The sequence below is a fragment of the Myxine glutinosa genome, chromosome 13, assembly GCF_964187855.1.
Source record: "Myxine glutinosa chromosome 13, kmMyxGlut1.1, whole genome shotgun sequence".
NCBI classification, from domain to species: Eukaryota; Metazoa; Chordata; class Myxini; order Myxiniformes; family Myxinidae; genus Myxine; species Myxine glutinosa.
The window spans coordinates 33,802,634-33,829,022 of record NC_136273.1 but is presented as its reverse complement, the minus strand read 5'-3'; the positions used below and the strand labels follow the sequence as shown (position 1 = coordinate 33,829,022).

At 43.4% G+C, this 26,389-nt stretch overlaps 2 long non-coding RNA genes across 2 annotated transcripts; both read right to left on the bottom strand.

The window, feature by feature from the left end:
• Window positions 1-1,411: 1,411 nt before the first annotated feature.
• Window positions 1,412-8,818, bottom strand: LOC144888655 (uncharacterized). The gene is made up of 3 exons (XR_013621197.1): window positions 7,031-8,818; window positions 1,965-2,099; window positions 1,412-1,870 (listed from the first exon to the last, which is right to left on the bottom strand). It is a non-coding gene; the product is annotated as an uncharacterized LOC144888655 (long non-coding RNA).
• A 4,113-nt stretch (window positions 8,819-12,931) lies between these two features.
• LOC144888554 (uncharacterized) lies at window positions 12,932-13,780 on the bottom strand. The gene is made up of 3 exons (XR_013621135.1): window positions 13,483-13,780; window positions 13,285-13,366; window positions 12,932-13,145 (listed from the first exon to the last, which is right to left on the bottom strand). It is a non-coding gene; the product is annotated as an uncharacterized LOC144888554 (long non-coding RNA).
• Window positions 13,781-26,389: the final 12,609 nt, after the last annotated feature.

Genomic DNA, 26,389 nt, shown 5'->3' with positions numbered 1-26,389 from the left:
CGATCACATTCTGGTGCAACGAAGAGTCAGAATTAATGGAAACGAGTCCTTAACTGACATAGACTAAGAATAACTAGCAAGAGGTCCGAAAGTTGTCTACGTGAGATGCGGTGGACCTGGGCACGACATTTAATGGGGGAAAAAGGGGAAGGTCGGTTCTACAGAGTGTTGTTTACAGACAATGGGACTAGGGAATGGGGGATTGGGGATAGTTGGGGAGTATTGGGGAAATAGGGGAATATTTACAAGCGGAAATGGAGGCCAAATGCCATATCCGCAACAATATATAAAAAAATTCACACAACTCGGTTCTCAACAATGAGTATCTTTCATTTAGGACATTGTAGATAATTACAATAACACAGTTGTCCCGGTGTGTACCCCGGTTTAGAATAGGTACACCGTATCCCTACGCATCGTAAGAGGTAACAACGGGTTGGCGCCAGGAAGGGCATCCGGCCATAAAAACATTGCCTCAAACAGGGAACCATGATTGTCATGGGGCCCGCAAGGCTAACCCCCACTCTAGTGGGGAAAATGGCCTTAAAACGATCATTCAATACAGTTCATTCATCAACAAAATCAAAACCATCGGAAACATTTACAAAATTAGAATAAAAAAAAATTTTTTTTTTACAAATTACAAATTTACAAAAAAAAATAATTTACAAAATTAGAATATGAAAAGGAAATTCATTTGAGAAAAACCAAGTTCAAAGTTGGTGATATTGCTAGAATATACAGATGGAGAAGCCATTTTGAGAAGGGTTATACAAAGAGATGGACTAATTAACTTTCTTTAAATTGTTGATGCAATGAATACAGTTCCTTGGACCTACAAATTAAGTGATTTAAAGGGAGAAGAAATCTTGTGTACAGTACATTTTATTCACATGAATTACAAAAGACAAAGATGATAAATAAATAAATAATTTTCAAAAAATTGACTCCGCCCCCCTTTTTGTCTCCACCCACAAACCACGCACACACAAACCACACCCATAATCCCCACAATCCCCCTCCCCCTTGTGCACCACCACCCACCTCATCCCACCCCCACCCTTCTCCACACACACACGTAGAGGGGAAAGGGATGGGACAAGGGAGGTGGTGGGTCATTGGAGGGAGTGCACTTCCCTTTTTTTCTTTTTTTTTTGTATACAAGATCGAGGCTCGTGAAAGAGCGAACAGAGGCGGGAGAAAAGACGAATGAAAGAGTGAAGGTGAGCAGAGAGCCGACATTTCGGCAGTTTAACCATCAGAGGGTTGCTGGCAGATCTTGTGCGACCTGTAGGAATATTTGGGGGACAGAGCACAGAGAGAGCTGGGGGAGCAAGGCCGGAGAGGAGTCGGTAGAAGACAGAAAGACCACCTACCTGCCTGCGGTGAGTGAGTGAAAGGCCCTCAGAGATAGCTTCATCGCGGGAGATTCCAATGATTCTGAAAGCTTTGGATTCAACAGCGTGAAGCCGAGCTAGGTGTGAGGCAGGAGCACCAGCCCATAGGGGAGAACAGTATTCCCTTTTTCCCCTCCTTTATTCTCTTTTTGTAATTAATGATGAAATAATTGGAGGCAAAACAAATATAATTAAAACCATACAACATTAAAACCTTTACATTATTTAAACATTTTTATTTGGGTGGGAGTAAATATTCAATTGTGGAAATGATGATTCTTTCCCGATACAAATCACAGTCTGCTTGTGGAAGATCGAGTTTTGTGTTAAGTTCATCAAGATGGAGGTTTAAAACAGCACAGGTTGGAAATGAATAAGCACTCTTTGGAACCTCAAAGTAATCCCATTCAAAGTTGTGATATTCATTGACTTGATCTTCAACCTCAACCATCAACTCTGTTATTGAAGAGATGCTGTGATAAAAAGAAAAAAACATAATTATTATTCGTATATTATTTGGGTCTGTATAAAACAATATATAAATTAATAGGTTTAAACATAGCTTACCAGTCTTGTTGTGATAGTGGGTGAAAATCAGCACAGGTTGGAACCTCATAGTAGTCCCATTCAAGGTCGTGATATTCATTGACTTGATTTTCAACCTCAACCATCAACTCTGTTATTGAAGAGTTGGGGGCTAAACTGGAATAAAAAAAGGGAAAGGCAATAGTTGTTAAATGTGCAGTTATTTGGTTCTGTATAAAACAATATATAATTAATCTTACTATAATTCACCAAATGTCTGTCTGTCGTCCATTCCCAGGTACCGCAAAAAACGGCTGAACCGATCGCTATGAAATTTTGGGTGGGTAATCCTGGGACCCCTAGGAGTAAAATAGGCTATATTGTTTTTCCAATTTTTCCAATTTCCCTGTTTTTCCAAACACGATGGAATAATATTTACCGATATGAACAGTGATGTGGCTTTTATTGAAATTCTACAAATACTGTTTAGATTTTGATGATTTCCATGTGATATGATTTAACGGATGTTTATAAGAATCGTTTAAAATAAAAAGAGCATTAAATTTCTGATATTTTGCCTTTTCATTTGGGCCTCCCAATTGAAGCCCCGCCCATAGGGCAGGTACCGTTGCTAGTAGGTTTAAACATAGCTCACCAGTCTTGTTGTGGAAAAGATTGAAACTCATCTTCAAGGTCAAATAACTCTTCGATTGACATCCTCCGTCTCCATGAAGCGCACTGGACCTTGGTTCATCTTATATTTTAAAAAATGATGACAAAATAGAGTTAGAACAATAACCTTCCTGTGTAAGAGGAAGGGATTAAAATTATTTATAGAATTAGTTATAAATATCTCTTGACTGAGAGAGTTTGGAAGGATTAACATTTTTTTTAAGGATTAAATGCTCTTGACTCGTGCGAAACCATAAAAGCAGAAAATTAAGTTTTTCCCTAAAATAAAACATAAACCAATATTCGTGGTTCTCTATTCGAGAATAACGAAAATATGAGTGTTTTAGAACCGAAAAATGGTTTTGGGGTCTATTTAGGATTTAACCTTTGTTGATGGCTTAAATGGGGAAGGGAGAAATAGACGGGGTTTTTTTGGTTTTTGGTGGGTGGCCCAAAAGTTCCAACGCATTTTCCCCATTCACTTACATGTAAAAATGGTTGTGTCTTACAACCAACATTCTTCCCCTACTGTTGTGCCAATACAGTCATCAATGTAGCGACAAACGAGCTTCGGTTGAGGATGAACATATTGATAATGGATTTGTTCCTCCACTTAGCCAATTTGCAGAGTTAGGATCAAATGGATTACCCAGAGCTACTGTGTTGGTAGTACAGTTGACCATGCAATGAATAAGAAAATATTTCAGAGTAAAGACAAGTGCCGCTAGTCCTACAATGAACACATTTGGCACACAGACCAAAGTCCGAAGGGTATTTTCATCCATCACCTCAGCCTTTAAAGCCTACTTTTCCATCTTTAAAAAAAAAAATTATACTCAATCTGATTGGCTAACAGCTATCACAGGACATAGCACGGGTGAAGGCCAGCATATGTAATTAGCCGAGCTGTGTATTCCACCCATTGGCTGGACAGCAGGCCTGACTCCACCCACAATTGTAAACTAACTAATTAATAAGTTCGCCATTTTCATGCTGCGTTAAGCTGAAACCATCTGCTATGGTAAGTGTTATACAGTATATTCACAATTGCCGTACCTTTCCTATGTTTGTCCTTCATTGTAAAGCAAACCTGAGCCCATACTAGCACCTATAGGCCTCAGCCTTTTGGCCTTCAGCCCTCGAGTGAGGTTCATGCTTATACACTGCCTGGGGTTTTTCTTCTGGGAGCGACAGTTTTCCATTGACAAATTTCTTCCACACCTCTGAACCTCAATGTCTGTTGCACAGAAGCTCCACAACCTCAAGGTTGGCACCTCGTGGAATCAGTGGTGGTGCGAACAATTAAATTGTCAAATTGAACAATCTGATGATAATTTTTTTCAAATGTACAGGACCGGCTGCAACAGCGGGTTCTTTTACGTCACATGGGGCCTGCCTTCGAGGCGGTCCCGATTCCCAAACCATCCCACCTCCTACATCCATCAAACCATCCCACATCTAGCTTTTTGGGAAGGATTTCAAGCACAATAAATAGAGATCCCAACAGTGGCAACATAACTCTTGCATGTAAGAAGAATTCTCAATTAAACTTTTCATGGTAAAGCCTCAGGTTTTCACGAGTTATGAATATTGTGGTGTGGTGCAGTTTTGCAAAAAAGTTGGCATCAACACTTACTAATTATTTCTGTTCATAGAACAGGTAACCCAGCTAGTGGAGAATAAAAGTTTTTTGAGTGCATGACGCGGGTCCTTGAGTGCAAGGTAAGGATTACACTGAAGGAACTATCTTGTGAACAGAATGTCAAATTAGTGTGGTCGAGCAACTTCTTAAGGTAAGTGCAACCAGGTAAGTGCTTTGCTATTTCAAACTTTTCGGTGAATCCTTTCAATCTATAAAAATTGCAGTGGTAAAGTATGCTGCACCAAGTAACATTGTCGGACGGCACCAGAGTCATTGCCATTGAGAGAGGCAGCTCGGAAATACGCCGTCTGAAGATGATTATTAGGATGAACGAGATGATTTTCCAGTTTGACCGATCTCGGTTATTTTTATATATATTTTTTTGTTTGTTTTCTTATTCCCTTTGTGTTTTATGTTTTTTATGATGGTTAAACTTACGGTGTCACCAAATAATAGTTTCCTTGGATATGGGACAATAAAGATTGTTATTATTTTATGCTTTATTTTCTAGCTTTTGCCATCGTCTGGAGAACTAAAAAGTGATCTCTACCTGGACAATCAGCTGAACAGACCAGGTAGGCTCTCTTATGTAGCCAAAGCGATTGGTGGGAGAAGATATGCCAACTTTAGTTTTGGATGTAGCAAATGGGACCGGAGGAATTTTTCATGGTACCACGCCATCCCTACATAGAGTGCTGGCGCAGTTGATAAATACACTCAAAAGTAGCAGCATAGAAATTCAATTGAGACAGAGAAGGCTTCGGTTGTTCGGACAGGTAATGTAGCTAGAACTATAGAGGATGAACCGAATCGGAAGTTAGTAGGCTAGAACTATAGAGGATGCACCTAATAGGAAGATAGTAGGTTTTAAGGCAAATGAAAAACACGAAGAGGCAGCTCGGCCAGGAAAACATGGCAGGAAGGTATCAACAATGACATGAAAATAACTGCTTTAAAGAAAGATGTGAACGAAATAACAAAATGGAGTCGTGCGAATCCATCGACCAACGCTATAAAATAAGAGCAAATGTCGTTAAAAAAACGATGACGACAGAATTTGCTTCATGTCAATGGAAGTCAAAAACAAATTGCATTCACGCTGGAGCTGAACCTTGAGCTTAAGGGTCATTCATAAACATTTCAGTTAGGTATTTATAACCTATGTATATTATAAAACAGAAGAAATACAACAACAAAATAATGATAGAGAAGAGGTGTAAAAAAAAAAAAAAAAAAAAAAAACTTGAAGAGGGTGGTGGGAGGAAGATGATCTAGAAATTTGGCTCACGACAGGGATGAGGATAGTAAGGTCATGAAGGGGGTCTATTTCAGGCAAAGTTCAAGACCACAGATCAGTGGATCATTCAGGCTTTAATGAACCAGCTTCTGCACCTTTCACAAGCATCGCCATTCCCGCCAGTGTGGATCCGCGCTTGCACACCCACCACATGGAGTGTACAACCTCAAAGTACTGCAATTGCATCCCCTTTACCTCTAACATTGTTTTAACATTACAACATTTCCCCTTAATAGGAATTTAAAAAAAAATTTATAAAGAGGTAATTAATGATAACTAAATTATGAACCAGAAGCAAAATCAACACCCTTAGGCACTCCATGATCAACTCCCCCATCCAAAACCTTGATCTCTTCTATCCCCGTTAATTCACCCCAGATCCACTTTCTTTGAAATCCCGACTTCTTTCTTTCCTGGAAGTTCTAGCAATTATACCTCTCCCCCCTCCCACCTTCCCATGCCTCCTCCCCCCAAGCCCTCTCCCTCCCACAGATCTTCCGTTGGCCCTGTTCTCTGCTGTTGTTCTTGTGTGCTTCTCTCTCTCTCCCCATCTTGTCTCCCGCTCCCTTTTATTGTATATTTTGTGTGTCCGTTTGTTGTTGTTTTTTTGTGATCGATGTTAGCTCTTACACGAGCCCCGATCTTGTATACAAAAAAAAAAATAAAACTGTCCAAGCTTTCAAATGTACCAACCGAGGTCACACATAGTCCGCCATTGTTACGGGATTCACACGGGCCTATTTTGTGAGCCATCTGGGCAGAACTCTTTTCCCCTGAGTCTCTTACATAGGTCTCACATTCTGAGCTATCGAGGCAGAACTCACTTCTTGATTTGTCCCGAATTTTGTCGGTCTGCAAAGTAGAACTCGTATGATGAGTCATCAAGGTAGAACTCGTTTTGTGCATCATAAAGGTGGAACTTGTTTTTTGGGTCATCAAGATAGAACGCGAATGCTGGGTCATCAAGGTAGAACACGAATGCCGGGTCATCAAGGTGGAACACGAATGCTGGGTCATCAAGGTAGCACACAAATGCCAGGTCATCAAGTTAAAACACGAATGCTGGGTCATCAATGCAGCACACGAATGCTGGGTCATCACGGTAGAACACGAATGCCAGGTCATCAAGGTAGAACACGAATGCTGGGTCATCAAATTAGAACAGGAATGCTGGGTCATCAAGGTAGCACACGAATACTGGGTCATCAAGGTAGAACACGAATGCTGGGTCATCAAGGTAGCACACGAATGCCAGGTCACCAAGTTAGAACACGAATGCTGGGTCATCAAGGTAGAACGTGAATGCTGGGTCACCAAGTTAGAACACGAATGCTGGGTCATCAAGGTAGAACGTGAATGCTGGGTCACCAAGTTAGAACACGAATGTTGGGTCATCAAGGTATAACGTGAATGCTGAGTCATTAAAGTAGAACCTTAAGATTTAACTTGAGATCTGTGAGAGTCTGATATTTTGTCTTACATTCCTGGAGCACTTACATGACGGAGTGATGATAGATCCACGGCAAAATATCGCATCTTCTTCTTCAGTGGCCGCTACGACACCTTCTTCCCCTGCATGCAACAACTGACAACTGGGAGAAAGACAAAAGAGCTGGAAAATACAAAAAAAGAGTTGGACAGATTTTGGATAGACAAAGAAGGATCACTGGAATAGCGAAGAAGAGGCAGCTCAACTGGGACAGAGAATGTTCTGCAAGGTAGAAACAGAAACCAGGAGTCACATCCTATCTGGATGTAAAAAAAAACAAAAAAAACTCATGTCAGAACAGCTGTACACCGAAAGACACAAGTTATGTGGAGTAATCTACTGGCACATCTGCAGAAATTTCAATATCCCAGTTTCACAAAACTCATGGAAACATGAAAGAAAAGCAATCATTGTAAAGAAGGACATAATGCTCACGACCTGATGATGCCATCCAGCGTGAACAGAGAAAGCAAAGGACTGTGACAGAGATAGTACTCAGGAACAAAAAGGAAAAGTCAACGTTGCTCATTGAGATGTCAAGTACCCGGCGATTTCAGCCTAAATAATGCAGAAATCAAGAAAATTGCTGGAGGAGTGCGAATCATGAGTGCGAATGCCAAATAACTCTGGCAGGATCTCCCCACGATCACTCGTTACAAGCCGAAGTTGAAATATCCAAGGAATGACGACACACATTGCCAGCCAAACTGACTCATTTTTACAGCCAATTCGATCACCCGGTGGGCACAGCACCAACCACAGTGGAAGTGACTGCTCAAGCTTTTGTGATCTCCAGAAATGACACTCGGCGTGTTCTGATGAACCTGAAGGTCAGGAAAGTGACTGGTCCTGATTGTGCCAGCCCCGGGCTGCTGCGGTCTCTCATGCTGATGAACTGTCGCCCATTTTTACTTTACTTTTCAACTGGTCACTTCAGCTTTGTAAAATTCTCCATGTTTTGAAAAAGTCCATAATTATCCCTGTGCCAAAGCGTTCGTCAGTGAGTTGCCGAAATGATGATAGACTGGCGCCAACTTGTCTGGGGTTGCAACGGATTAACTCTCAACATTTACAACTTTCATTGTTTTAATCTTCGGTCACATCTGCATATGTCTCTCTCTCTCTCAGCATGTGATGGAATGTCTCAATTGTAAAAACCTTTCTTTCCTCAGGGCTATCCGATCAGATTCATGAATCCTTCTGTGATAACTTGGCAGCCTTGATTGTAATCATGAGTTTTATAACTCTGGCAAACAGAGGGGTATGTCTTTGCGTGGCCTTCACATTTTTCCCTCCCACCCACGGGTCCACCAGGAAATAGAAGGCCACTCGAGAGAAGATGTCAGTGAGAACGGATCATATTGTTAAGCGTACTGTGTTTCAGTTCTCTGTGATCATTAAATAAATTTGTTTTGTACACCCTCTGAGTTGAAGACAATTCTCTTCTTCGACAATTGCATATATGTGACAATAAATTCATTATTAGCATTATTATTATTATTATTATTATTATTATTATTGTTATCATGCTTAACAACCGCAATCCTGGAAATACTGCATTGTCTGCATTCCTTTCTGAATCGCAATTGAATTTTTATTTTATTTCACCTTCAATTTCACATCTTGATTTTCTTCATCACAAACTCCCACTGGATTTGCCAGAAAAAATTTCAAACAATTAATTAATGCTCATCCAGGTGTTCACAATGACCTTTATATGGGTACATTAACACTCATGCCAGTCTTCCACCAATTTTGCCCTTCACGTGACTCGTGGTGGTCCGTTTGCCCTTCACGTGACTCGTGGTGGTCCCGCTCGGCTCTCCCCCCGTTGGTATTTTTGTGCACATAAGATTGTTCACGGTTCTGTTTAAATATTATTTAAATATGTATAACCTTTCCCCTTCAGTGTTTTACTCGGTGGTATTTTACAACACGCTGTTTTTCTTCCTATTTAAAAGGCTTTTCTCAATTTCCTCTCCAACTCATTCCACCTCAAAAAAAAGAAATTCAATATCTTATACGTCTCCCTCACTACATGGTCTAAATTCACATTCATTCCATCCCTCCTCCATCATTCTGAACCGGATTGCTAACTTGAAAATCACAACAAACCCAATTTGTTTTCAATGTTCGTCTTTCATTAATCATCCACTTTCTAAACTCCCCTCTTGCCCCTCCCATCCAAATCCCTCCCCTTGCACCTACACTCCTAAACTCCCCCCTTGCCCCGCCACTCTTAAACTCCCCCCCTACCCCTCCACTCCTGAACTCCCCCCTTGCCCTTCCACTCCTGAACTCCCCCTTGCCCTTCCACTCCTGAACTCCCCCCTTGCCCTTCCCCTCCTAAACTCCCCCCTCACTCCTCCCCTTCAAAACTCCCCCCCAACCCCTCCCATTCAAATCTCCCCCCATACCATTCCTCTCCAATTCTCCCTCCTCCCCCCTCCTCCTCAAAGCTGCCTCCTCCCCACTTCGTCTCCCTTCTATCTCATACCTCCACCCCCCCAACCTTCTTCTTTCCTCTGCCCCCCCTCAAACAACCCCTCTCTGTGCCTCATCCCTTCACCTTCAAACCTTTCATCCTCCTCATCCTTCCCTTTCTTGGAACTCTTCTGCAATCGCTGACACACTAACAACTGCTCTCCCTACCTCCCCCTCTCATCCTTCATCTTACCCTACTCCTCCCCTCCCCTGTCCTGTACCCGATGCTCCCCCTCTCTCTTCATTAACGGTATGGACCTCAAACATCCGGGGCCTTCGCTCAAACCTGACTGATCTCTCCATACAGGTTGCTTCTGACAATCCAGACTTGATCTGCTTAACAGAGACTTTCCTCCTTCAAGATGTCTCTGATTCCTTAATATCTCTTCCTGGTTACTCCCTCCTCCGGTATGATAGACCTGAGCCTCGGCCTGGTGGTGGGGTGGCTATATTTATCAAAAACTCTCTTCCTCACTCTCCTTGCACTGCCCTCTCTCCTCCTCACCCCCAGGAGTACCTCTGGCTACGGCTTCCTCTCCGCTCCCACCTTTTGTTCATATGTGTTCTGTACCGTCCCCCAAACAGTGATGACTCCATCTACATTTCACTGTCTGACAACATGGACCAACTTATATCCACTCATCCCAACTCTCTCTTCCTCATATGTGGTGACTTCAATTGTCATCATGCCACCTGGTTGGGTGTAGGTTCCTCTCTCACCAGTCATGGCACCTCAGCAAAGGACTTCTGTGACTCACTGGGATTGACACAATCTGTCAATTTCCCGACCCGGATCTCAGCCAATGGAGTATCTTCTCTTCTAGACTTGTTTATGACTAACTTCCCTGCTAATGTCTGCTGCTCTTCTTCTGCTCAAATCGGTTCTTCTGATCATGTGCTTGTCAAAGTGGACATCTCTCTGGCCATTCTCAGAGAGCCTCCTCAGCGTCGACGAGTCTGGCATTTCACTCAGGCCGACTGGGACGGTCTTCAAGCAGCCATCAATCGTCTGGATTGGTCTCCCATCTCCACTGCCTCTGACATCAATTCTTCCTGGGAATTCTTCCAAAGCAAACTGATCTCTCTCATGCACAGATTTATCCCATCTCGCCTTCAGTTGTCTTACCCTTCCTCCCGTCCATGGTACACTGAATCTTGTGGTGAGGCAGTTGCCCTGAAACAACTTGCCTTTGCCTCTTGGAAGGCTAATCCAACTGAAGGAAATCTCAGTTCCTTCCACCAAGCTCGGAACAAGTGTGTGTCTACCCTCAGGAGTGCCAGGAAGCACTATCTCTCCTCACTCAAGAATGAACTCTCAAACCTGTCTCCTTCCTCCAAATCCTGGTGGCGTCTGGTCAAATCCGTTTCTGGTGTTTGTTCCCCCTCCATCCCCTCCCTTACCTCAAATGGCCACACAGTTGACATCGCACGTGACAAAGCCGAATGCCTCAACTCTGTGTTTGCCTCAAAATCCTTAGTCCCAAACCCATCTCTCTCTGTTCCCACCTTTCCCAGTCGAACCAAACTGCTCCTGGACTCTGTGACCTTCTCTCCTGACAAGGTGGAGGAGTTTTTGTCAAACCTCGACTCTGATTCTGCAACTGGACCAGATGGCATCAGCCCACGGGTCCTAAAATCCTGCTCTGCCGCTCTATCTCACCCTCTCTCTGTTCTTTTCACCCTATCCTTTGCTCAAGGTCATCTGCCAGCATCCTGGAAATCAGCAAACATTACCGCTTTACACAAAAAAGGTGCAAAAACAGATCCTTGCAACTACAGACCAATCAGCCTGCTCCCAATTATCAGCAAAGTCATGGAATCCATCATTGCTTCGGATATGAAATCTTTCCTCTTCTCCAATGGCTTGATCTCTGATCATCAATTTGGTTTCAGACCAGGTCACTCTACTCTGGACATGCTGCTTCTGCTGTCTCAACAATGGATGGAGGTCCTCAATGCCAAACAGGAAATCAGAGCTGTCTCCCTTGACATATCACGTGCCTTCGATACGGTCTGGCACCCAGCTCTGCTCACCAAACTCTCCTCCTATGGTATCCATGGAAATCTCCATGCATGGCTTGCGGACTTCCTCTCTGGTCGTAGTCAACGTGTGGCCCTGAATGGATTTCTCTCATCTCCCCTTCCTGTTCAGGCTGGAGTTCCCCAAGGCAGTGTGCTGGGCCCTGTGCTTTTTCTGGTCTTTATCAATGATCTCTCCGACTCTCTGGAAAATCCTCTGTATCTCTTTGCTGATGACTCCACTCTCTGCCGCTCCATTCCTCTTCCCTCAGATCGGCAGTCTGCAGCCTCCTCACTCTCTGAAGACCTGGACAAAATCACAGACTGGTCAAACATGTGGAACATGTCTTTCAATCCTGACAAATCTCACACTCTTACTATGTCTCTCCGAAAAGATCGACTGGACAACCCTCCCATCTACTTTCTCAACAATCCTCTCCAAGAAGTTCTGTCGCTCAAGCTTTTGGGTCTCACCATCTGCCATGATCTTTCTTGGGAAAACCACATTTCCACGCTGGCCTCCAAAGCCAGTCGCCGACTGGGCATCCTCCGTCGTGCGAAGTCCTTCCTAGGCACACCTGAGCTCCTCACCACATACAAGGCTTTCATCCGCAGCTCAATGGAATACTGTTCTCCCCTATGGGCTGGTGCTCCTGCCTCACACCTGGCTCGGCTTCACGCTGTTGAATCCAAAGCTTTCAGAATCATTGGAATCTCCCGCGATGAAGCTGTCTCTGAGGGCCTTTCACTCACTCACCGCAGGCAGGTAGGTGGTCTTTCTGTCTTCTACCGACTCCTCTCCGGCCTTGCTCCCCCAGCTCTCTCTGTGCTCTGTCCCCCAAATATTCCTACAGGTCGCAGAAGATCTGCCAGCCACCCTCTGATGGTTAAACTGCCGAAATCTCGGCTCTCTGCTCACCTTCACTCTTTCATTCCTCTTTTCTCCCGCCTCTGGAACAAACTCCCACACTCACTTCAATCACACTCCTCCCTCCAGGTCTTCAAAACAGCTGTTCACCACCATCTCTTATCTTCCCCCATCCAAAACCTTGATCTTTTCTACCCCCACTAATTCACCCCAGATCCACCTTGTTTGAAATTCCAACTTCTTTCCTGGAAGTCTTGGCAGTGTCCATATGTTTTATACCTCTCCCACCCCCCACCCCTTCCCATGCCTCCCCCCAAAGCCCTCTCCCTCCCACAGTTCTCTCGATGTCTCCATGTCTCTCGGTCCCTGCTCTCAAATGTTGTGTTTGTGTCCTTCCCCCTCTCTCCCCATCTTGTCTACCGCTCCCGATGTTATTTGTTTTGTGTGTCTGTTTGTCTTTCTGTGTGATTAATGTTCGCTCTTTCACGAGCCTCGATCTTGTATACAAAAAAAAAAAAAAAAAAATTTGAAGATTGGTTCGGTGATCGGCTGGATTAGAGTGCAGCAAAATATTCACTTGTTCAACATTTCTGAGGCAGAGACAAAATGATAGACACAATGGAGGTGAAGGACATGCAGTTTGGACAAAGTCTGGAATAATTTGTAATGTAAGGCAAGAATCTTGACAACTTACGTTCCAACAGGTAGGATGGTTTCAGGTGAGGGTGTGGAGGAGGCAACGAGCTCCTCTTCTATGAAAAATGAAAGATTAAACACATTGACATGTTCATCAGTCTGATAACTTGTTCAGGAAAGGGTACAAAAAGAAATGTATGGAGTTAAAGTTCTTGTTATTTATTCTGCATGGGGATGACCATGCCAATAAATTACCTTTCCCAGCGAAATTAGAATTACAATTAACTCCACAATTAAGGATGGTCTTCTTCATCAAAGGAAGCACGAACAGTAATGTCTGTAAAAGAAGAAGTGCCAAATTTATTTCAAATTTAATGTCTTCATCTTTGTGTTGGTTGTGTTTGCACCCAGTGTGTTCATCTCACCTGCCCCATAGTATTGAGGAGGGCTTACCTGTTGTAGGTCATGTTGTTGCTGCCAGTCATCACGCCTGGGATTCCCTTCCATCAGGTCCTCTGTTGTCGTTGGAGGACAAAACTGAACTGTTGTTGTTGCAGCCCGACATGACGGCTGGGCTTCCTTTACAGCAGGTCTTCACTGTGAGGTCTTCATATGGCGGAGTACATTGTCTTCATATGTACATTATCCTCTTCTTTTTTTCTTTTTTTTTTTACCTCTGCCACCGAAGGTGGATGGAGGTTATGATTTCACCTCTGTCTGTTTTTTGTCTGATTGTTTGTGAACAAGATGTCTCAAAAAGTTGTGAACGGATTTGGACGAAATTTTGTGGAGAGGTTGGGTATGTGACACGGACGAAATGATTTGATTGTGGTTCAGGTCCGAATCCTGATTTGGCCTATCAGTGGGATAAAAACCATAAACTGTTCAGCCTGGCGGAGGTATGTGTTCTACCGAGTGGATTGTGGGAGATAAGGAGGGAGGGTCACCATCTATGGATGCCCTTGGCCTGCTTGACTACTTTGCCTCTTTTGATGGTATATTGACCGTTTGGGTCAATTTCCCTCATTTCCTGAAGATGATCCTGCAGCTTTGCCTGCTCTTCTCTTTCAACAACAGTGTAATCTGGAGTGATAAAAATGTTTTTGGAGCATTGAGACGGATCATTGAAATTCCGTACCTTATTGTTGTTATAAAGAACGAGATTCCGATCAGAGACGGATCTGAATACAACTTTCACCGGTCTTTTCCCAACATGGTATCCCACGCGGAAAGTACATTCAGGTTTGATGTTCAAGTTCATAACGCTGAGCAACTTTGCCACAAGCTGCATGTCATTTTTGCTTTCGTTTAGTCCTCGGAACATGAGATTCTTTTTTCGGTTTTCAAGCTCCGCTGGTTCATCCCTGCGAAGAGGCTTCGGTTCAGGCGGCCGCCGATGAACATCCTGCTGTTGCTGCTGCACCGCATCACCACCGTGAGGATTCAGTTTGCGCAACGAATGAACATGCTTCTGTTTCTTTCGTTGCACCACCCAGTCGTCACCTTTAAGCTTTGGTTCGGGCGGCACCTGATGAACATCCTGATGTTGCTGCTGCACCCCGTCGTCACGTTTAAGCTTTGGTTCAGGTGGCACCTGATGAACATCCTGATGTTGCCGCTGCACCCCGTCGTCACCTTTAAGCTTTGGTTCAGGTGGCACCTGATGAACATCCTGATGTTGCTGCTGCACCCCGTCGTCACCTTTAAGCTTTGGTTCAGGTGGCACCTGATGAACATCCTTATGTTGCCGCTGCACCCCGTCGTCAACTTTAAGCTTTGGTTCAGGTGGCACCTGATGAACATCCTTATGTTGCCGCTGCACCCCGTCGTCACCTTTAAGCTTTGGTTCGGGCGGCACCTGATGAACATCCTGATGTTTCTGTTGCTGCTGTAACCCTTCATCTGTTGTTTCAAGCACTTCTTGGATTTGTTGATAATCAAGCATTTCTAGTTTTTTCACTTTCGTCTCCCTCACCAACAGCTCCTGCGTCTTTATCTCCACATTGTGTTTTCTTTCTCTCATCTCTTGTTCTCTTTTCAATAAAATAAACTCTTTCGTTTTCCATACCATTTCACATCCCCCTCGTTCTTCCTGTTGCTTTCCCTCTCTTCGACTATTCTCTTCCTCTAATGTCTGCAGGTTGCGCTCTCGATCTTTGAGCTCCTCAGATTTTTTGTCGATATGAAGCTGTTTTTCCCGTAGGTTTTCATCTTTTGTTTTCATCATCAACGTTTCAAAGCCCTCTTCTTGCTTCAGCTTCTGTTCCGTACGTTTCTGCACATCTTTCAATTGCCGCACTTTTTTCATCCTGTTTTTAACGATTTTTTCCACAGCAATCATTCTCTGCTTAAGTTCTGTGTTTGTCTGTGTTTCCCAGATCCCGAATTTGACTTTTTCTTCCTGAAAATACTTTTTCTGTTTTGCATGTCTGCATTCTTCCTCATTTCTTATCCGAAGCTCTTCTTGTTTTTTCCGCTCCTGTTCATTTATTTTCCTCTGCTCTGCTTCCTCTTTCTCTCTCTGCTGTTCTTCCTCGTCTTTTTTCTGTTCTTCTTCCTCCATTAGCCATAATACTTTTCCTAATTTCAGTCGCACGTCCTTTTCCTTCAACTCCTCTTCTTTTTCCTGAACCAACTGCTCTCTTTTTATCAGATTTCTTTCGTTTTGGACCAACCTCTCCTTCAATTCCTGCAGATTTTCTTCCTCTTCCCGCAATTTTTCTTCTTCTTCTTGTTCTTCAGCTTGTTCTTTATTAACAGAGTCTTGTTTTTTTGTGAAATCAATTGTTTCCTTCATCTCCAGAACCTCTTCTTCCTTTTCCTCTGTTTTCTGCATCTCAAGGTGTTCATTTTCCTGAATCCCGTTTACCAATGGTGGGTCGTCCTTCAATTCTTCTTTCCCTTTTCGTTTGCGTCCACATCGTAAACTGCAAGATAAAAACAAAGATTCTCAGTTCAAGCTAAAATGAAGTATTTCACAACATGTAAAGTATTGAATGCATGCTTTTGTAAAACAGAAACAAACATGTTCCACGAGTGTTGAAATGCTATGGGATACGGAATATCAAGCGTGCAGATGTAACTTAAACAAGGTTCGTAAACAAGTGTGGAACGATGAACCCAAAACATAAAACAAGCAAATATTTCATCATCAGATTCCTTAAACCACATTCCACCTATTTCAGGCAGTTGGTCGATTGATGGAATATCTCCATTTGCATTTTCTTTCTGCAAACTTACAATCTTCTTAATTGTTTCATCATCTGTCCTTCTGGCTGCATGACTTAATGATCTAAACCTTCTCTTTCTCAATTCAATCTCCATACTTGAAATGTTGTCGTATTTCTTCAAGATCTACGCTCCGCCATTTATCGTTCAATGAAAGACCAAAAATCCTTCTCGACATCCTGTGTCTTCCTTCTATTCTTCTTTCACCTTCCATCCCCATGGCCCCAGTTTCACTTCCATACACTACGGCTGCCCTTATACAGGCTAAATGCACTTGTTTGTCGGGATACCTCCAAACTCTTCACATTTATTCCAAGATACTTTTATCCAAGTCCTGTTCCTTCATTGCCCTCCAAGATTTCTCTTAAATAATACAAATTTTTCACCATTCCATTTTGCCGCTGAATCCCATATCTTCCTGCATTATACTGTGATCAACCTGTGTAATTCCAAGACTTGATTACGCAAAAGCATTTAATGTAAACTCCTTTTTAAAATCTCTGAACAATCTTGGCCCCTTTGATGAAGGCACTATAAATATTGATGAAAAGTGCCGCCAATTCGGTGCCAGGCATGAGGGAAGTACCAGCACATCGCTCGACCATCTGACGTTCCACCCAAGTACGGTAGAGCGACATATCGGCCCTCTGCTCTCCTTGGACCATCTGAACCTTTGATTATTCATAAAAATTTTTATGTAAACACGTTTCAAATTTCTGAGCTATCTTGTCCCATTGGATTAAATCATCATAAATATTGATAAAAAGTCAGTTGTGTTCTTTACCTGTGACTGCAGGGCTTTTTTCTGTTACTCTTCTTCTTGAACCAACGTGATGGTTCAAATATAATTACTCCTATAAACAAGAGTAAGGTGATCGTAACGAGCACGACATCACGAACCATGGACATCCCTCCTTCCTCCACAGCATGATTCTGGAAAATGTATGGAAATTAGACAAGGGCAGGGGAAGGAGAAATGGTTGTTTAATTGTATATTAAACGATACAATATGTTTACAATTATTTTACAAAACCAAAAAGGTCGTGACAAGGTAAGAACAAGATGTTCTTGAAGTGTTTTAGAGTGCATTCACAGTGGCTCGAGATTCGAACACAGGTAAGACAGCTCAGAGATGAGTGTACAAACTGCTTAGGTCTGCCAGCCCTGATATGTAGTTTGTCGGTATCAATTTCCACGACACAAACGAGTGCAATGTGTGTTACTATTTACAGAAAAAGTACACCATGAAGATTCCTCCATCGACACGACCATGAAGAAGATTTTGCCTTGATGGGACAAATTCCAACTTCACTTGGTGGGGAAAGTTAACCTGAAGTGTCCAACTGAAGATAAATCTCTTTATATTGCTCATCACATCCTCATGGCAAAGATGGATCGCAACGATTTAAATGTCAGACAAGGAAGATTGGATATGGGATTTAAACTGTGTACCAACACTCACTGACCTACTCCTTTTTAAACGCTGCTCCTGGAATCTTTGATTTGTACAAAAAAGTACTGCAAGACAAGACAGCCGATTTAAGAGTGATGAAAATTAGCAAATCAGTAGGACCTGATGAGATACGAGTGAAGTATGGACCCGCCTCGGTGAATATGGGGTTCAGGTCCTGAATAAACTATTTAACTGTGTTTTGATGAGAGGAAATCCAAAGGGAATGGAGGCAAAGCATTCTGGGACCTATATTTCATAGTCCAGTTGCCAGATGCATATATTTTAGATCGGTACATGAAATTGTGCACATAAAATGCTTTTAAATGGTTTCTGGTGATTTAAGGTCTCCTGAATCAGAAACTGCATCACAATACTCTGTCATCATTAAACATGTCTTATATACACAAAGAATTAAGTTAAGCACCCCCCCGTTTTTTTACAACCTCGCACATTACAAGTTTGTTGTCGTCAAAACAGTGTAATATACCCATGATATTGCTATATTTTCTGGAGAAGTGATATTATGGTCACATAAAAACATAACAATCATGCCGTTTTCAATATTTTATTCTGAATAATTTAAGGTGAAATTTTTTGGGAATTTTAGGCATATTTTCACCTCAATTTAAGTATGGAGCTATAGGTCCATCACGGACAGTGTGGATGACGTTTATGTTTTCTAACGTACAGTCATTGTTCTGAGAAGACCTCTAGCGATCTTTGCGTCAATAACGTGTGTAGGACCCACGTGATCGGATCACTGACTCAACCCTACGTCTCATAGACCCTGTAAGCCGTCGTATGCGTTGCTGTGGCAGGTTGTTCCATTCCCGATGTAATGCACGTTCCAATTCATCCAGATTGGCTATTGGAGGGACCATCTTCGCAATTTGTCGTCCCAACATGTCCCAAACGTGCTCGAGTGGGTTCAGGTCAGGACTGTACGCAGGCCAGGGGATGGTTGTCACAGCACCTTGCTCCATCCGATCACGTGGGTCCTACACACGTTATTGACGCAAAGATCGCTAGAGGTCTTCTCAGAACAATGACTGTACGTTAGAAAACATAAACGTCATCCACACTGTCCGTGATGGACCTATAGCTCCATACGTAAATTGAGGTGAAAATATGCCTAAAATTCCCAAAAAATTTCACCTTAAATTATTCAGAATAAAATATTGAAAACGGCATGATTGTTATGTTTTTATGTGACCATAATATCACTTCTCCAGAAAATATAGCAATATCATGGGTATATTACACTGTTTTGACGACAACAAACTTGTAATGTGCGAGGTTGTAAAAAAACGGGGGGGTGCTTAACTTAATTCTTTGTGTATATATATATATATACAGGTATTTTAAAAATACCGGGATCGAGTCTTAAAACGTCTCCTTTTTCAGGAGTAGGGGAAATGAAGTTTGGCACTGAAGGAACTGCGCTCCAACGCGAGTGGAAAGAATTGACGCGACCAAAGACGGAATTCGTCCGAGTTGCTTTATTGAAACAAAACAGCTCAGGTATTCTCTCAAGCCCGTTTAGCGGGCAGCAATATATATACACATTTATGTCGGGAAGTTTGCCCGGCAAAAGCTATACCGGGCATGCCCGGGTGTCAAGGGCGAGCCTTGGAAAGGCGAGTCTGGACCTGCCCGGGCGTGTTTGGCTGCGGCCTGGCAAGTCGAGGCTGGGCGTGCCCGGGCGCTCTGGGCGAGCCCTGGAAAGGCGATAGCGGGCATGCCCGGACGCTCTGGGCGAGCCCTGGAAAGGCGATAGCGGGCATGCCCGGACGCTCTGGGCGAGCCCTGGAAAGGCGATAGCGGGCATGCCCGGACGCTCTGGGCGAGCCCTGGAAAGGCGATAGCGGGCATGCCCGGACGCTCTGGGCGAGCCCTGGAAAGGCGATAGCGGGCATGCCCGGACGCTCTGGGCGAGCCCTGGAAAGGCGATAGCGGGCATGCCCGGACGCTCTGGGCGAGCCCTGGAAAGGCGATAGCGGGCATGCCCGGACGCTCTGGGCGAGCCCTGGAAAGGCGATAGCGGGCATGCCCGGACGCTCTGGGCGAGCCCGGGAAAGACGAGACCGGGCGTGCCCGGGAGGTTCGGGCGTGCCCGGGAACAGTGAGTCCGGGCATGCCCGGGAGAGGCGCGTCTGGCCGTGTTCTGGCCGGTGCAAGGCGATTGTGTGCATCCAGCGGTAACCGCTACAGCACCATTCCACCCACAACTTATACTCCTTTATTAACAATCTTCGTGTGAAATAAGTTGTATAAGCACAAAGTAGAAACATAATAGCTTAGCAATAAATTAAATTTATGTCTACAGAGGTCAAAAGGTCATCTAAATTGGCAGAAGCCCAACATTGTGTTAAAAAAATTTGTTTTGGGAAAATTCTTGAAAAGTTTTTATTTTGAAAATAATGTTACGTTTGTGGGGGGAGGGGGGACGGTAGGCAATACCTTTGCCCAGGTAGATTTGCATAGGTAGTGTGCTCTGATTGTCATGAAGAAGAAGAAGCCCCATGTACCATAAGTAGGGATCGAGTAGACCGTATGTTGTACAAGAGCGTATCTTCGTTCCCATCACGAGGGGTGGGGTTATGTTAATTGGTTAAGGATTATGGGTAAGTAATCCCTTGTATGTAATTAATCCCTCTGTTATTTTTCCTCTGTTTCTTATGACACCAGCAACACACACAGATAGCCAGGCAATCGCGCATTTATAACACGAAATAAAAACGAACTGGAAGCAGGACATTAAAAACTACCGCTGATACCACCGACCTGGTGAGCACACAGGCACAGGAGGTCCGGGAGGCGACGCCCCGAAGAGCAGTGATTGCTCCGGAATTGATTGGCGCAAGGACTGCTAAGATGGGACTATTGATTGGTGGAGTAGGCACGGATGAAGTCAGAGCATTGAGTTTAAAATAACGCTCTCCCCGACATTTTGTCCATTTGAATGTTCTGATTTTGAACATCTGAATGTTCCTACTCGTTTAAAACTCACCTGTGGAAGTTTTGTCAGATAGCCGAGGTAGTATATCAAAAATAAAGACGAGAGCAAAGCGAGAATGAAGACTTGCTGCCGCATCATGTCGAAAAAACTTCAACTGTGTGACAACAATGCGACAATGCGACACGACAATCGTGATTCCACCGTTTTGTGACGTCACGATAAAAAAAACGGTTTCTTGTCAGTTCGAATTGGATACCAAAATGGTATTTAATTTCGAGTTCGTTTCTTAACCAATTGTTTCGCACTCTTCGTTTACAATTAATTTCTGTATTATGTGTTACAAGCTGAAATACCCGGCGTTGCCAGGGCTGATTCAATGCAATATGTCTTCTTCTTCCTCTGCTACCCAACCTCTACCTCTTCTTCTTCTTCTTCCTCTCAACCCTCCATTTATTGGGGCTGAGGAAATATGTAATGAAATGTTAAATCAGAATCGAAAATATCTTTGGTTGACCAGAGGCAGGTCACTTACACACAAATTTCGTTTTCATGATGTGGGAATGAAAAAATCTCCAATAAGATCCAATGCACTTCCACGTAACTCGATCCTCATAAATTTCTGCTCACACCCATTCGGAATGCTACAAACGAATCGTCTGGTTCGACAGGTTTGAACAAGTGCAAATATTTTCACCCGACACTCATTTTCACCCAAGTTTTCTCTTTTTCACTCTAAAAATATGTTGATATATTTCAGCAAACTGTGGTCTCAAAATGCAGGAGATTGCACCATTTTGCTTCATTTTTTTGAAAATTTCCCGGGGGGGCATGCCCCCGGACCCCCCTAGGGACTAGCGTCGCACGGCAGCCTACCGCTTTTCTTTCAAAAACGTTGGCAGGTATGCGTTTATTGACTCTGCCGATACAGGCCCGATTACCTGCAGCGCCATCCGAGCTGGGGCGGAGGGATACCATGCGGTCACGGTGTAGGGATACAACGGTGAATATTTGCAGCTTCATCGATCTATAATTCCAGTAATCTCTGTACGTTTGTACGTTTGTACGTCTGTACGTCTGTACGTCTGTACGTCTGTACGTCTGTACTTCTGTTTGTCTGTGACCGCTGTTTCTCGACAACCACGGGTCCGATATACTTTTAACTTGCCAGGTATATTGCTGGGGACCCGAGGATGTGCCTTTTCAAGGTTTCATATTAATCGGACAATTACTTACCGAGCTATGTCCAAAAAACGATTCAACCAATCAGAGAGCAGCGAACTATCGCGTGTGCCGAACGTGGCGGACACACTCTGCCTCGGATGGCACATTTGAGAGCGTATTCATTTATTTCACGTTTGCAAACTATGTTGGCGTTAAACTATGTTTTAAAACTAATAATAAAACTAATAAAAACGAATTTGCGATTCATTCGCTTTCCTGCGCGTTTGTGCACGCGATGGCGATTTCTTTACCAAACTCCGGAAGCCGTTCGCTTTGGACCAAACCATTTCATGTAAATAGAGGGGGGGGATTGTCACCACTCGCAAGCCGTTCGCTTTGGACCAAACCATTTCATGTAAATAGAGGGGGGGGGGATATAATTTTAGATATATATATAGTACGGGCATGCCCTAGTCTATCTATAATTCCAGTAATCTCTGTCTGTCTGTACGTTTGTCTGTGACCGCTGTTTCTCGACAACCACGGGTCCGATATACTTTTAACTTGCCAGGTATATTGCTGGGGACCCGAGGATGTGCCTTTTCAAGGTTTCATATTAATCGGACAATTACTTACCGAGCTATGTCCAAAAAACGATTCAACCAATCAGAGAGCAGCGAACGATCGCGTGTGCCGAACGTGGAGGACACACTCTGCCTCGGATGGCACATTTGAGAGCGTATTCATTTATTTCACGTTTGCAAACTATGTTGGCGTTAAACTATGTTTTAAAACTAATAAAACCGAATTTGCGATTCATTCGCTTTCCTGCGCGTTTGTGCACGCGATGGCGATTTCTTTTCTTTACCAAACTCCGGAAGCCGTTCGCTTTGGACCAAACCATTGCATGTAAATAGAGGGGGGGGGATTGTCACCGTACTCGCAAGCCGTTCGCTTTGGACCAAACCATTTCATGTAAATAGAGGGGGGGGGGGATATAATTTTAGATATAGATATAGTACGGGCAATGCCCTAGTCTATCTATAATTCCAGTAATCTCTGTGTGTTTGTTTGTACGTTTGTTTGTTTGTCTGTGACCGCTGTTTCTCGACAACCACGGGTCCGATATGCTTGCAACTTGCCAGGTATATTGCTGGGGACCCGAGGATGTGCCTTTTCAAGGTTTGAAATTAATCGGACAAGTACTTACCGAGCTATGGCGATTTAGCCGTTCGCCGTTCGCTTTGGCGTTGCGAATGGACCAAACCATTGCATGTAAATAGAGGGGGGGGGTTCTGTGGTCGTTGCGAATGGACCAAACCATTCATGTAAATAGAGGGGGGGGGGGGGTTCTGTGGTCGTTACTGCCACGTGGTTTCAAAGTTTTTTTTTGTTGTTGTTGTTTGCACGCATGTTTTTTTGCACCCACGTACGGGCACGCCCTAGGATGTTTACACACACACACCCCTACACAAATTTTTTTTTTTTTTTTTTTTTTGGCAAGGAACGGGCACCCACGTACGGGCACGTCCTAGCTTATATATAGTACGGGCATGCCCTAGTCCAGCGGTCGGGAACCTATGGCTCGCGAGCCATATATGGCTCTTCCGGTGACGGCATATGGCTCCCAGACAATTTTGAGTTGAAAAAAAAAAATAATATCAGTTTGGAACTGATTTTAAAATACTTGTGATATTTCTTAATAATACTGTGTCATTTTAAAGTAAACAGAAATTAGTTTTGAAGATAAAGTTTTGAAGAAGTTTTGAAGAAGATGTGTCACAGGACGAGCTTCCTGTGACATACCACACAATGCAGCGTGTGAGTATTGCCGTATTGACCATGTTTGGCTCTACATATGCATGTAAGCAGTCATTCTCGCATATGAGGAACATTAAGACCAACCTACGCTCACGTTTAACTGATGGAAGCCTCAACGCCTGCATGAAGCTCAACCTCACCACGTATGAACCAGACTACAAGGCCATCAGCAAAACCATGCAGCACCAGAAGTCGCATTAAAAGTAAGACATATTTAATTTATTATACGTTAAAAATACTATATGGCTCTCAATGAAATATATTTAGAAATATTTGGCTTTTATGGCTCTCCCAGTCAAAAAGGTTCCTGACCCTTGCCCTAGTCTATCTATAATTCCAGTAATCTCTGTGTGTTTGTTTGTTTGTACGTTTGTCTGTGACCGCTGTTTCTCGACAACCACTGGTCCGATATACTTTAAACTTGCCAGGTATATTGCTGGGGACCCGAGGATGTGCCTTTTCAAGGTTTCATATTAATCGGACAATTACTTACCGAGCTATGTCCAAAAAACGATTCAACCAATCAGAGAGCAGCGAGCTATCGCGTGTGCCGAACGTGGCGGACACACTCTGCCTCGGATGGCACATTTGAGAGCGTATTCATTTATTTCCCGTCGGCAAACTATGTTGGCGCTATGTTGGCGTTAAACGATGTTTTAAAACTAATTAAAACCCCGGGGGGATTGTCACTGTACTCGCAAGCCGTTCGCCGTTCGCTTTGGCGTTGCGAATGAACCAAAACATTTCATGAACCAACCCATTTCATGTAAAGCGTTCGCCGTTCGCTTTGGCGTTGCGAATGAACCAAAACATTTCATGAACCAAACCATTTCATGTAAATAGAGGGGGGGATATAATTTTAGATATAGATATAGTACGGGCATGCCCTAGTACATGACAAAGGGGTGAAAGGCAAGAAACACCCAAGTAAGAGTTGACCCGGCACCGGAAATCCCTCGATCAGAGCACTCGACCATATTTGCATGTTATCTAATCCAAGACAAGATGATGCCGCGGCAGTTCTCTCAGGCCTTTGCACAGTTTTTTCGTCGAATCCAATTCCCTCTCCAATCGAAAACATTAGAAATTTAACACGGAACACACCACCTGTTCGCTTTCCCATCGACCCAAAACGAGTGCGTCCGTTGTGTACCTTGTCCGAGCACGTACGTTGTGTACCTGTTGTCTCTTACAATCCCCGCTTACGGCTTACCTGCTGTGGTGGTCGGGACGTCGCACAACGAACCAGCATGAACACCACAATGGGAATAAACCACATCTCTCGTCCACACCAATCCACGAATGAAGCTTTAACCACAGAGCTTTGTCTTAAGAGTTCTCTATTGCAGGAATTCTCATTGTGACAAATAGCAAACAAAGTGACGTCACATTGGACTGTGGCCACGCCCCCTATGCATTTTTTATATTAATAACCTGTATATTCATTTATTTATTTATTGATCCGATTACTCTCTTTCGGTGAAAACCACGTGGTCCAAAGTTTGAACACCACGAGTTTTCTATTTTTCAAATATTTTACACCAACGAGTAGAGAATTTTAAAAACGTTCAGGTCATAAGTTGGGATACTCAAGTTACCGACATTCCATGACAGACACCTGTTCATTTAATTGATGTTATTATTAATAACTAGCAACGGTACCCGCCCCATGGGCGGGGTTCAATTGGGAGGCCCAAATGAAAAGGCAAAATATCAGAAATTGAAGGTTTCTTTATTTTAAACGATTCATATAAACATCCGTTGAATCATATTACACGCAAATCATCAAAATCTAAACAGTATCTTTAGAATTTCAATAAAAGCCACATCACTGTTCATATCGGTAAATATTATTCCATCGTGTTTCAAATCGTGATCGATACCCTATGATCGTGATGATCGCGAATCGTGATCGATAATCGTGTTCACAATCGCTGTGTCGCATGTTGTATGTAATTATATGGATTATTTTTTTGGCGAAAATGAAAAGGTATCATAGGGTTGATGAAACATCCGACATTTCTCGCGGTATTTCCCTCTTGCACGTCACACCTGTCCCAATGATACTGCAGCACACTGATACCATCTGTGTAAAAAATGGGACGGGCACGCAGATATTTCAGGACTCGTGCTTTGATGTCTTCTTCATTCAAAAAACATCAATGGGCTGACAGGATTGCCCAGGTCCTGGAGGTATGCACCCTGGCCTTCGAGCTGTCCAGCTGGGGTTTCAATCCCAACCCAGCTAATAATTATGAATTATGATACTGGTGTTTCACAGGTAGACTGAATCATCAATATGCGTGTGCTGTCCTTTGGATGTACGTTAAACTGGGTGTCCAGGTGAATGAGATCATGAAGGTCCCAAAACACTTTTGCCCAAATCTTTCCTCCTATTGGCTGAAGCTCGAATTTTTTGGTGGTGGCAACCAACAATGTATCCATTGCATGTTGTCTCAACTTGACTCTGATGTGAAATGATTGACCCAGGTCTCATCACACATCACATTCTGCTTCTTCAAAAAAACAAGACTGCTCGTCTAACAATGGCGTAGCCGGGTTTGTTTGATACTTTAGCTGCAGAGGATAGTATGACCCGGGTGGGGATAGTAATTAACAAACGAGAAAGAGCAATCAGAGATTGCAGACCTTCACCAGGACGTGTTTTCAGTGGTTTTTTTTTAAGGCTTACAGTTGACCACTTACAGTTGACCGCAGTTCTCATTGCTTCCAGAGGC